This window comes from Siphateles boraxobius, unplaced genomic scaffold (genome assembly GCF_051911475.1).
Source record: "Siphateles boraxobius isolate OS27281-9 unplaced genomic scaffold, OSU_SipBor_1 61, whole genome shotgun sequence".
NCBI lineage: Eukaryota > Metazoa > Chordata > Actinopteri > Cypriniformes > Leuciscidae > Siphateles > Siphateles boraxobius.
This window is the reverse complement of record NW_027509188.1, coordinates 7,847,916-7,860,561: the sequence shown is the minus strand read 5'-3', so window position 1 is coordinate 7,860,561 and position 12,646 is coordinate 7,847,916. Positions and strand designations below refer to the sequence as shown.

Here is a 12,646-nt window from a genome sequence, read left to right as displayed (position 1 = left end):
TATCCGCTTCCCCCACACCCTCATTTTACGCCATGGCCACACGGAAGACGGCAAAGAGGAGACACTTCTCTGGAGATCGAGACCATCACCATCATGAAAAATTATTATTAAATCAAACAACAATATTGTTGATGATAAATTCAAAGTTAATTGTATTTTTTTTTTCAAAACGCTATAAATCCATCCATTTTTGTCTAAAAAAACAACAACAAAAACAACAAGAGAACATGCAACATATAATCAGGGACTCATACTATAAATTAATATAAATTAAATAAGTGCAACTGCATGAAATAAATAAAAGCCAAACAAAATAAATAGTAAAATAAATTAAATAGTAAAAATAAAATAAATATTTCCAATGTCACGTTCCAATATTGTCCACCACATAAAACAAATAATTTAAAAATAACACACAAATACATTCCTTAAATACAACAATGTTAAAAATACATTCAAATCATTTAGTAACACATTTAGGCTAATAGTAAAGTAATAACAATATTCAGGCCTACTATTAGGCTACGTGTTGTAGCCATTAACTAAGTGCATTTAGTTTCATATTTGTTAAAAAAATAATAATGTTATTTTTCCCCATCTATGTTGATTATGAAAAGTGAACATAGGCTAAGATAGGATGCGCAATATATCGGGAGACATGCTCAGACATGATTTTGGCCACTTAATTAAGTTTTGTTTTGTAGAAAGGCTTTCTTTAAAGTGAATTTCGTTTTGTATAAATTGTATCTTAATTTTAATATTTTTTTCATCAACCAATAAAATAATAAGTAATAAGCAAATAGCAGACAATATAATCATGAGTTATGACATGGAGGCGCGAGCGCGGTCCCTTGCATTGCACGTGAACTGGAGCGCATCTCATCACAAATCAACCGAAACTCAGTATATGCCTCACAGACATGAGAAATATATCTATAAAGAAAGCTTGAAATGTCTTTAAACGAAACAATTATAAACGAAAAGAAATAGGCTACTCTCTCTATAGGCGCGTTCACTACGGAGATGGTGATCATCAATTTCATCTTTGCAGACACAACACTAGTTTATTAATAGAAATAAAATACAAATTTATTTTTAAAATGGCTTTTATCGCGTTTTGGAAAAGAGCTCCTCATATCTTTTAGTTTGTCAGTGCGTTTTGTGGTTTTAGGAATTGTTTTTCTGCGCATTTCCGCACTAACTCAAAACGTGCGTACATGTACACCACCTCCTGACCTGGCGTAGGATTTGAGCGTGCCGTACGCCAACGTCCATATTGATAAATATCAAAGTCACCGTGGTTTTGGGTGTACGCTGGAAATTTGGTGTACGCACTTTTGATAAATGAGGGCCACTGTGTTTGTGTGAGTCTATACATTGTCTTTGTTTTTTTAATGCTTGCATAGTAGGCTATGCCTTTAAGATACTTTTGGGAAACGAAGCCCAGAAATTTAGGAATTGAAGTGTTTATTGTGTGTTCTGTATCACTGTTAACTCCTTCAATGTGCACTTTATTGGGTAAATCATAATAATTAGTCACCAATTGTTTCTCCTTTACATACTAGCTGTTTAGACATCCAAAGTAATTAAAAGTGATTCCAATTTATGTATTTGTAGGTAAGTGATCTGTTGCAAGCTGGAGGAAGTTTGAGCTCAGAACACAAGCCTATCCATATAAAATGTGGTATCTGGTATGCCTAGCTGATACAACCCCACTTTACTATCACTTTTAAAGTGATCAATTACTTCATGTAATGTTAGGGCAAATAACAGTAATTTGCAGGTTAAAACTTCAGCCTTAAAAGTGAAGCAGTTTGTGTTGCCATCTTTTATTAAAAGTACAATGTTACCTTTGATTATGGACACTCCTGCCAGCAATGTTTGAATTCCTGTCAAGTCCTCTGTTTGCCACCATGTAGCATGCAACTTCAATATTTTCCCCTCCTTTATCCGACCTCACACGAGATGGCACACCATAGACATAAACGGCTTCCAGAAAGCTTCTCAGGACTGTTGCTGCACGATTGTTGGTGGCAGCACTCAGGTACACAATGAGACGACTAAAGCCATCAATACCACCATGCACAACAATTCGCCATCTGAAACATATATGGACATATTAAGAGCAATTACACCACCTGTATCATGCACCTCTGTGTGCAAGGTAAGGCAAGTGTTACACAGAAGTCTAACTTAATCAAACTTTTAATATTGTATTTATAATAGCCTATATTTAATAGACACAAAAAAATGGTTCCTGAATGATGAATAATGTTCTGGGTCCCAACTTCTGCTCTTTAATTCCAGGTCACAACATCTAGTTCATAATTTGTGTTGTAATATACAGTCACAACTAAACAAGTGGATTTATTTAATGTATGGTTCTGTGGAGTATTTTGATTTTAAAGTAGTCCTTTAATCCATCCACCATGGAAAAATCTAAATCTCGGTATACATTAAAAGTAGGCCTATCGAGTTTTCAAGACTAGGATAATTCACTGTATGGAGGTTGCTATGAAATTTTGTAAAAGTAGTTGATATTAATAATGTTTTTCTGATACCTTATTAACTTGTGATTTCCGTCGATGTGCCACAAACTGTTTGGTGCTGGTACAGAGTACCTCCTGCGCCTTCGTGGGTTTAGCTGAAGGGTGCGCATCAAAACCCCCTGAGAATCCACACGCCGCATGGATTCCTGTACACGTTGTCCTATAATATGCAACAAAAAAAGGACAGAGAATTAGTTGTACTCAAAAAACAGGTTGACCCTTTCCCAATCTCACAGTACATTAACAAGTAGGCCAAAATCCAAACTAACAGTAAATAAAATAACCTATTTTCCACCTGACCAACATCTTCGTGACATGATGCTTGAAAAATCAAAAACCGCTTTAGAAAATATCTCTGATACCTGATTACTGCCATTTGCTATTCTAAGTAGCCAACGTCCATTTATTTGGACCTTTTTTAATTCTTTGTGTTTGACCCCTCTGCCTCCCTAAAGTTTTGGGTCATCTTGTAAAAACGTACGTGGACACCATCTCCAGTGGTGAAGTTCCATTTCTGGAGAACGCTGTGATCGCCATGGCAATGATTGAGAATGAGTCTGCAGTGAAGGAGGGGCTTCAGGTTTACCAGAGTGGAATGGAGAAGCTGAATGACTCCTTCCCTGTGGAACTGAATGAAATCACTTTGGAACACCAGTGTTTCAACCTCATGGCAAAACAAACCTTCATGAAACGCTCCTTCAGGGACCATGATGGGAAGTACTTGACATCTTTAGAGGTAGGTGGGAGTTGCCATACCAAATTATACCATGGTCTGTCTGAATACTTGAGTCTGATTATCTGCAAGGTGTGTCATAAAATCGTTTATTGCACAGGTAGTTCCAAGTCATTTGAATCACCGTTCTATATTAATATACTGTTTTTATTGAAGTAATTAAACAGGTATGCATCTCTCACTCCGCCCTCTCTCTCTCTCCCTTTAATGAATTTAAATAAATGCTATAATTCATTGCATGACCTTCCTGCATGGGACCCTGAAACACATGAGTGGAAAGGGAAACCTCTAAAACACGAAGGGATCCTATCGCACAATCAGGCAGGCCCATCACATCGACAGTAGGGGCTTTAAACGCCGTCATAAATGGGCCGTGCACACATGACCCTATGGCTTTCCCTTAAAGTCCCTGTAAAGGCAATTAAAAAAAAAATCTAAACACATTAGAAATGTTAGAAATGTATTGCTAAAACATATTACAAAGACTGTGAACTGTGAAGTACTGAATTGTGGAGTTAGACCATTAAACAGCTTTTTCACCATTGCTGTGTTCCGGATTTTTTGGGCGGGGTTAAAACGGGGCTCGATGATGCACTGGATCCCATGAGCTCCTGGACACGCCCCTACTTGATGACGCACTGGATCCCCTGAGCTCCTGGACACGCCCCTACTTGAAGACGCACTGGATCCCCTGAGCTCCTGGACACGCCCCTACTTGATGACGCACTGGAGCCCCTGAGGCTGGCCCTCCCCTAATCGCTAGTTACTGTCAGTACTATTAGTTACTACAGCCTACAGTTTGCTAGCTAGCTATGCGTTTGTCACGGAAATGCGTACTACCTGGATGCGATCACGTACAAAACAGATCGGTGTCCTTATTTAAACTTCCTAAAAACGATCACATCAAGAAGAGGTGGATTAATTTTGTGAAGAGCCACCTTGATGGAGAGCTGAGGATCACCGCCAAACCCCGCCTCTGTAGTGATCATTTTACACTGGATACTTTTATAAACTTTCGTCGGAGACAACTGGGATTCACTGATAATCCGCTGTTACTGGTGAATGAGGCCGAACCGACTATCTCCCGCCTCGGCCTTCATCCTCCCGTCGCGCCGACAACTGGTGCCATCATCGGTAGTGCGTGCCCTACGTGCGAGCATCCATTCCGGCTGTAGCGGTGACAGTTTCAGCGCAGCCAGCAGACACAGCGTTTGAGAGCAGTAGTCTACTACTGCTCATTTTTTCAAGATTTTGATAGCTTATTTTATGTACTTGCCGCTTTTTTTATTATTCAAATTTGGCTGGGTGGCTAATAACATGTTTTTCTGTGGTGTGACAAACTCAGTGACTTTACAGGGACTTTAAACTCCGAAGGGCGGAACTGTCACGATCCCGGTGTTCTCTTCTGTCTCTGTCTCCCTCTTGTGTTCTTTTGTTTTCTGTATCCATTCTCACCCGCGCTCCCTTCATACACACACACCTCGCTTAGACACACCCACTTACTATCACGCTCATTCATTCTCCACCAGCTGATTGCCATCAGCCTTTCCATTACTCTTTCTCCATTTCCACCTGTTATCACTTTCTTCCTAATTAGCTTTCCTACTTCTAGTTCTCTTTTCCCCCTTCTCTCTGCCAGATTATTGACGATGTTAACGCGCGTTTCAGAGCTTACCTGTCCGCATCTTGTCTTGTCTTGTCCTGTCCTGGTGACGTATGTTTGCAACCTGTGCCCTGCCAGTGCTGGAAATTACTGAAGTCTTTCTCTACCCAGCTTCTCTGTATCTGAGGGCGACAGACGGACCACGAGCCCTGATTTGTGTTTCTGCTGCGGGACGCTGAGTATTATTGTGGGATCACTCCTCTGTTTGATTCGACTACAAGAGACTTTCTGTTCTTCTGATTATCTGCTACGAGAGACTTTCTGTTTTTGCTACTCTACGTAGCTTGCATTATTTTCATTTTCAACTGTTGTCTCGCAGATTGCATTTGGGTCCTTTTTCCTGAACGTGTCCGTGACAGAATAATCTGGCCAAAGGATGGACCCAGCAACTGACCATTCCGTTCAGTCTGCGGTGGAATTTCAGGGAGCCATGCTGGGCCGCCAACAGAACGAGCTGACCACTACCCGTCGAGCAGTCGAATCCTTGGCGAGTCAACTGTCGGATCTCTCAGAGCAGATGCACCATCTACGCTCGGAACCTCCTCCGCGCCTCTCTGGTACCCAAGAACCCAGAATAAATAATCCACCCTGCTACTCTGGCGACCCTTCAGAGTGCCGCTCGTTCCTTACTCAATGCGAGGTGGTTTTCACTTTACAGCCACTCACCTACTCGCTGGACCGCACTCGTATCGCCTACGTTGTTTCTCTTCTCACCGGGAGGGCGCGAGAGTGGGGAACGGCGGTCTGGAATGCCGACTCTGATTGCACCAGCTGTTACTCTACATTTAAGGAGGAGATGACTCGAGTGTTTGACCGGTCTTCACATGGTGTCGAGGCTTCTCGTTTGCTCTCATCTCTCCGTCAGGGTAAACGGTCAGTCCCGGACTTTTCAATTGAATTCCGCACGTTCGCTACAACATGTGGATGGAATGAGCCAGCGCTTGTTGCTCGATTTATTGAGAGTCTCAACGCAGACATTAAGGACGAGATTCTGTCCCGGGAGGTGCCGACCCATCTTGACTCTCTTATTGACCAAGCTATCCGCATAGACAGACGTTTCGAGCTTCGGCGCCGAGCACGCGGCATGGAGAGGGCTCTGCTCTCCTCACCTCCCGTTTCTTATACCCCTCCTATTAATCCGGTTCCTGAGCCAATGCAGTTGGGGGGAATTCGGATCACTGCTGCTGAACGTGAGCGACGCATCTTAAACCGACTTTGCCTTTACTGTGGATCTGCCGGTCACTTCGCTACCACATGCAAAGTAAAAGCCAACGCTCGTCAGTAAGGAGAGGGCTTCTGGCGAGCGCTACTGTTTGTGTCCCTCCGCCAAGTTCACGCACTTCTTTCCCTGCCACTCTCCAATGGTCCGGCTCTTCTGTAACCTGTCAGGCCCTTATCGACTCGGGAGCGGAGGCCAGTTTTTTAGACGAGACTTGGGCTCTTGAACAGGGCATTCCTTTAGTTGATTTGAATGACAGTACTCCTGTTTTTGCCCTTGATGGTAGCGAGCTTGAAAGAGTCAGCCGTACTACCATTCCGGTGAGTCTCACGCTTTCTGGCAATCACAGGGAGACTATTACCTTTTTTATTTTTCATTCGCCCTACACTCCCATTGTTTTGGGCCATCCCTGGCTCGTTGAACACAGTCCACATATTGATTGGGGCAAGGGGTCCATTCTCTCGTGGAGATTGTCTTGTCATGTTAAGTGTTTAGTGTCTGCTGTTCCCCCTGTCTCTTCTGTTTCTGTGTTTCAGGAGGACCCTGGTGATCTGTCGGGGGTTCCGGAGGAGTATCTCGATTGGAGGGCGGTTTTTAGTCGATCACGTGCCGCTTCTCTTCCTCCCCATCGCCCGTACGACTGTTGTATCGACCTCCAACCTGGCACGACTCCGCCGCGGGGCAGGCTGTATTCATTGTCCGCGCCCGAGCGCGAAGCCATGGAGAAATATCTCTCAGAGTCCCTCGCTGCAGGTACAATTGTTTCGTCGTCCTCTCCCGCGGGCGCAGGTTTCTTTTTTGTAAAGAAGAAAGACGGCTCTTTGCGCCCTTGTATAGATTATCGTGGGCTAAATGACATAACGGTCAAGAACCGCTACCCTCTTCCCCTTATGTCATCAGCTTTCGAGATCCTTCAGGGGGCAAAGATTTTCACTAAACTGGATCTGCGGAACGCGTATCATTTGGTGCGTATACGAGAGGGAGATGAATGGAAAACCGTGTTTAACACCCCCCTCGGGCATTTTGAATATAAGGTTTTACCGTTCGGCCTCGTCAATGCCCCTTCAGTCTTTCAAGCCCTAGTAAATGATGTTTTGAGAGACATGTTGAATGTCTTTGTTTTTGTATATCTAGATGACATATTAATTTTCTCCCCATCTCTCCAGGTTCACGTTCAACACGTACGTCGTGTACTCCAACGTTTGTTGGAGAATCGCCTTTTCGTTAAGGCCGAGAAATGTACCTTTCATGCCAAGTCGGTCACTTTTTTAGGGTCCGTAATTTCTGCTGACGGAGTCAGCATGGACCTCGCTAAGGTTCAGGCTGTCACCGATTGGCCGGTTCCCGACTCACGAGTCGCTTTACAGCGCTTTTTGGGTTTTGCGAATTTTTATCGGAGGTTTATCCGCAACTTTAGTCAAGTCGCCGCTCCTCTCACCGCTCTCACGTCTGTCAAGTCCCGTTTTGAATGGTCGCACTCAGCCCAGTCCGCTTTCGATTGTTTAAAGACCTTGTTTACGTCTGCTCCTATTCTAGTTACTCCCGATCCCTCCAGACAATTCATCGTGGAGGTCGACGCGTCAGAGGTGGGCGTTGGGGCCATTCTGTCGCAACGGTCATCTTCTGATGATAAGGTTCACCCGTGCGCTTTCTACTCTCACCGTCTTTCTCCTCCCGAGCGAAATTATGACGTCGGTAATCGAGAACTTCTGGCCATTCGTTTAGCCTTGGGGGAGTGGCGTCATTGGCTCGAGGGCTCTCCTGTTCCATTCGTGGTCTGGACCGATCATAAAAACCTCGAGTACATACGGTCTGCTAAACGACTTAACGCTCGCCAAGCTCGTTGGTCCCTGTTTTTTGATCGCTTTGATTTTTCTATTTCGTATCGCCCTGGTTCCAAGAACCTTAAGCCCGACGCTCTCTCGCGTCAGTTCGATTCCCCCGTGGGAACTCCTGTGAGAAAGGAGATTCTTCCTCAAGGCTGCATCGTTGGTTCTTCCATCTGGGGAATCGAACGCTTGGTTAAACGGGCTTTATCTCGGGTCGTCACTCCTCGCCAATGTCCGCGAGACCTACTCTTTGTTCCTGTCCCCACTCGCTTGGCTGTCATGCAATGGGGTCACTCCTCCAAGTTGTTCGCCCATCCTGGAGTTAGGGGAACCATTGCTGTCATCCGTCAGAGATTCTGGTGGCCTACCCGCGAGCGCGATATCCGTCGATTTGTGGCCGCCTGTTCTATCTGTGCCCAGACTAAGTCTAGTAATTTGCCACCGGCTGGTCTGCTTAGACCCCTGTCTATTCCATCTCGCCCGTGGTCACATATCGCGCTCGACTTCATTACCGGACTACCGGAGTCCAAAGGCAACACTGTAATCCTCACTGTAGTTGATCGCTTTTCTAAAGCCGCTCACTTCATTCCTCTTCCCAAACTCCCATCCGCTAAGGAGACCGCTCAAGCCGTCGTTAGTCATGTTTTCAAGCTTCACGGACTTCCCTCGGATGTCGTGTCTGATCGCGGACCTCAGTTTGCGTCGTTATTTTGGAAGGAGTTTTGCCGTCAGATCGGTGCGTCACCCAGTCTATCTTCTGGTTTTCACCCACAGACCAACGGTCAGGCCGAACGAACTAATCAGATTGTTGGTCGTATTCTCCGCAGTCTCGCATTTCGTAATCCTTCCTCGTGGGCTGATCAACTTCCGTGGGCCGAATATGCCTATAATTCTTCTCCGTCCTCCGCCACCGGCTTATCTCCGTTTCACGGTTGTCTTGGGTACCAGCCACCTCTGTTTCCTTCTCAGGAGGCGGAGACTAATGTTCCGTCTGTCGCGGCGTTTATTCGCCGTTGTAAAAGAACCTGGAGAGGGGTGAGGTCTGCTCTATGCCATACTCGTTCTCTCACTCGCCGTGCCGCTAATCGTCATCGTATTAAGAGTCCGAGATACATCTGCGGTCAAAGGGTTTGGCTTTCCTCTTGCAATCTTCCTTTACGATTCGCGTCCCGCAAGTTGGCCCCTAAATTTATTGGGCCATATTCTATCTCTAAGATAATCAGTCCTGTCGCGGTTAGACTTAGATTGCCTCCTAACCTCCGGCGCGTCCATCCAGTGTTTCATGTTTCGTGCGTCAAGCCCGTCGTCCGCCCCCCACCTCGCCAGGCTCCCCCTCCTGCTCAGGTGGAGGAAGGTCCTGTATATCGCGTACGTAAGTTACTTGATGTCCGTCCGCGAGGTCGTGGTCACCAGTACCTTGTCGACTGGGAGGGATACGGGCCGGAGGAGAGAAGCTGGATTCCTTCACGGAACGTCTTGGACCGCTCGCTTATCGAGGACTTCTACCGCACTCGCCAGCCTCTACCCTCGGGAGCGCCAGGGGGCGCTCGTTGAGGAGGGGGTACTGTCACGATCCCGGTGTTCTCTTCTGTCTCTGTCTCCCTCTTGTGTTCTTTTGTTTTCTGTATCCATTCTCACCCGCGCTCCCTTCATACACACACACCTCGCTTAGACACACCCACTTACTATCACGCTCATTCATTCTCCACCAGCTGATTGCCATCAGCCTTTCCATTACTCTTTCTCCATTTCCACCTGTTATCACTTTCTTCCTAATTAGCTTTCCTACTTCTAGTTCTCTTTTCCCCCTTCTCTCTGCCAGATTATTGACGATGTTAACGCGCGTTTCAGAGCTTACCTGTCCGCATCTTGTCTTGTCTTGTCCTGTCCTGGTGACGTATGTTTGCAACCTGTGCCCTGCCAGTGCTGGAAATTACTGAAGTCTTTCTCTACCCAGCTTCTCTGTATCTGAGGGCGACAGACGGACCACGAGCCCTGATTTGTGTTTCTGCTGCGGGACGCTGAGTATTATTGTGGGATCACTCCTCTGTTTGATTCGACTACAAGAGACTTTCTGTTCTTCTGATTATCTGCTACGAGAGACTTTCTGTTTTTGCTACTCTACGTAGCTTGCATTATTTTCATTAAAGGAACTGTTGTCTCGCAGATTGCATTTGGGTCCTTTTTCCTGAACGTGTCCGTGACAGGAAAAATACAAATGCCTAATATCAAAAAACTGAAGGCACCAAACAGAGATGCTTTGAAATCTCAATAAGATAAATTAAAAATGTTGTGACATGTTTCCAATTCTGATGTGTCCATTATAAAGTAAAGTCACAAACAATGTGTTGGACTTGTTTGTCCTTGTTATCTATCTGTTATGTGCTTGCAGTTTTGTAGGACAGGTAGATACCTTTATCTGGGCAAAGTTGTTCCAAGCAGTGTCCAGTTCTTCATATTAATCCATTCCAAGTTTTGGTAACACTTTATTTTGATAGTCCACTTTAGACATTCAACTAACTATAAGTAACTTTGCAGCTACATGTCAACTAACTGTCATTAGAGGATTAGTAGGCTGTCTGCTTAATATCTGCTAACACTTTATTTTGTTGGTCCCCCAACAGATATTCTACTGACTATAAGTAACTTAGCAACTACAAGTCAACTTGTTCTCCTAACCCGAACCCTAACCCTAACCTAACAGTCTACTGACAGTTTACTACAGAAATAAAGTGAAAATTCGAAATAAAGTGTAACTCAAGTTTTTTTTAACCAAATCCAAGAAAGGAAAAATATACATTTTCATCCATCCATCCATCCATTTTCCAAACCGCTTGACCTATGAGTCTATCCCAGCATCTTGTGCTATAGGCATCAAACACCCTGGATGGGTGGCCAGTCTATCACAGGCTTAATAGAATTTTATTATGTTTTATTTTTTCATTTATAAACATCTTTATTTTACCCTGAAAACAGTGGCTCAGGGGTAGAGAAATTCACTGATAATCAAAAGGTTCCTGTTTCAAAACCTGGTGCATCCTGGCTATATATATATATATATATATATATATATATATATATATATATATATATATAGTGTCCTTGGGCAAGACACTGAACCACTACTTGTTCCCAGTGGTTAGGATAGGACATCTGGCATGGTAGGCTCCACCACTGGTAGGTAGATATGGGACTTGTAAGTGGCTTTGGATAAAAGCACTGCTAAATGATTCTATGGATAATATGCAAAATAACCCAAATAATGAGCATTAAGTATCCTTCCTGTTTTCCTGTATGGTGTTTTAGGAAGCCATCAATCGTCAGTTTGATGCGTATCTCTGGGACAATGAGAAGGGTTCCGAGGCAAAATGTGTAAGTCTTATGTCAGTTCTCTCTGATCCAATGACAGAAAGAATCAATCAAGGATTTTATGCTAAAGCTGGTGGTTACGATCTCTTCTGCCAGGACCTGGAGGACATTGTGAATCAGTACAATACACTGGCCTGCAAAGAAGTCAAGGTCATCAATGTTAAATTATACAAATTATGACAATCGTATTTTCAATATGATTTCATATTAGTAAAAAGCCATAATTATTCAATAACAATATGGTGGCATATATTTTAAATGTAAGTGATATTATATTTTTTAAACAGCACTTTTACTCTTCCCTTGTGTGTCCTCATAGATTGCTGAGGTGTTGGAGAAGTTTCTACAGGAAAAGGTTGCAGTGACTACAGCCATTCTGCAAGCTGATGATAAACTAACTGAAAATGAAAGAAGGATTTGTGGTAAAAGCTTTGTGTTTTTAACATAGTAGACACAAATGATGCGATGGATAGCACCATCCCAGTTGTACAGTTGTTGTTTTCAATAAAAACAGTAAGCTATATAAGCTATTCATGCATCTAGTAGAAAGAGAATGATGCCAGTCAATGGCCTAGAGAATCTGAGGCAGTCTCGTTCCATATCTACAACATTTTGAGAGCTGCAGTTTTAAGTGTATTCATTGTAAACATGTGGGATAACACTGTAGAGTTTATTTGTAGAGTTTATCTAAGTAAGATTGTCTCCATGATTGGACTCTTGTCTCTTCTCCATCTTTAATTCACCTGTTTCCTTAAACTTCTCCTTCCTTCTTTTTTGGCTCCCCAGAGGAGAGAGGCAGCGTCAACTGGAGGAGAAGAGGGAGACTGAACAACAGAATAATGAAGAGAGGGTGAGACAGGTCATAGAAAGGATGGAAGAGGAGATGTCCCGCCAACAACAGGAGACAAAGCGTAAAATGGAGAGTAAGCTGAGAGAGCAGTCTGCCCTGATGGAGAAGGGCTTTTAGGAGAAAGCTGACAGGATGGCCTGGGAGATAAAGGAGCTGACGAGAAAGAATGCAGTGGTAGAAGAGAGTACATAGAGAAAGTATGCACAGATGATATCAGATCAGCAGCGAAGAAATGAACAGAACATGGAAGTACGGAGGCAGCAGCACACACAGCAGATGCAAGCAATTAATAGCAGACCCAGACCCGCATCTCGATCGTCCTCCTGTTCTATACAGTGACGTGTTGAAAGATGGAGTTCACTGCTTTTACAGATTTCTGATTTTGTTATTACTATAATCTCACTGCATTTGATGTGACTTTTTGTTGTTTTGAA

At 43.9% G+C, this 12,646-nt stretch overlaps 1 pseudogene across 1 annotated transcript; it reads left to right on the top strand.

Moving 5' to 3' along the window:
* The first annotated feature begins 2,716 nt into the window (after positions 1-2,716).
* On the top strand, positions 2,717-12,404 carry LOC143718543 (guanylate-binding protein 7-like; annotated as a pseudogene). The gene is made up of 6 exons (XR_013196439.1): positions 2,717-2,784; positions 2,939-2,946; positions 3,005-3,285; positions 11,300-11,512; positions 11,682-11,784; positions 12,151-12,404. The product of XR_013196439.1 is annotated as a guanylate-binding protein 7-like (transcript).
* Positions 12,405-12,646: the final 242 nt, after the last annotated feature.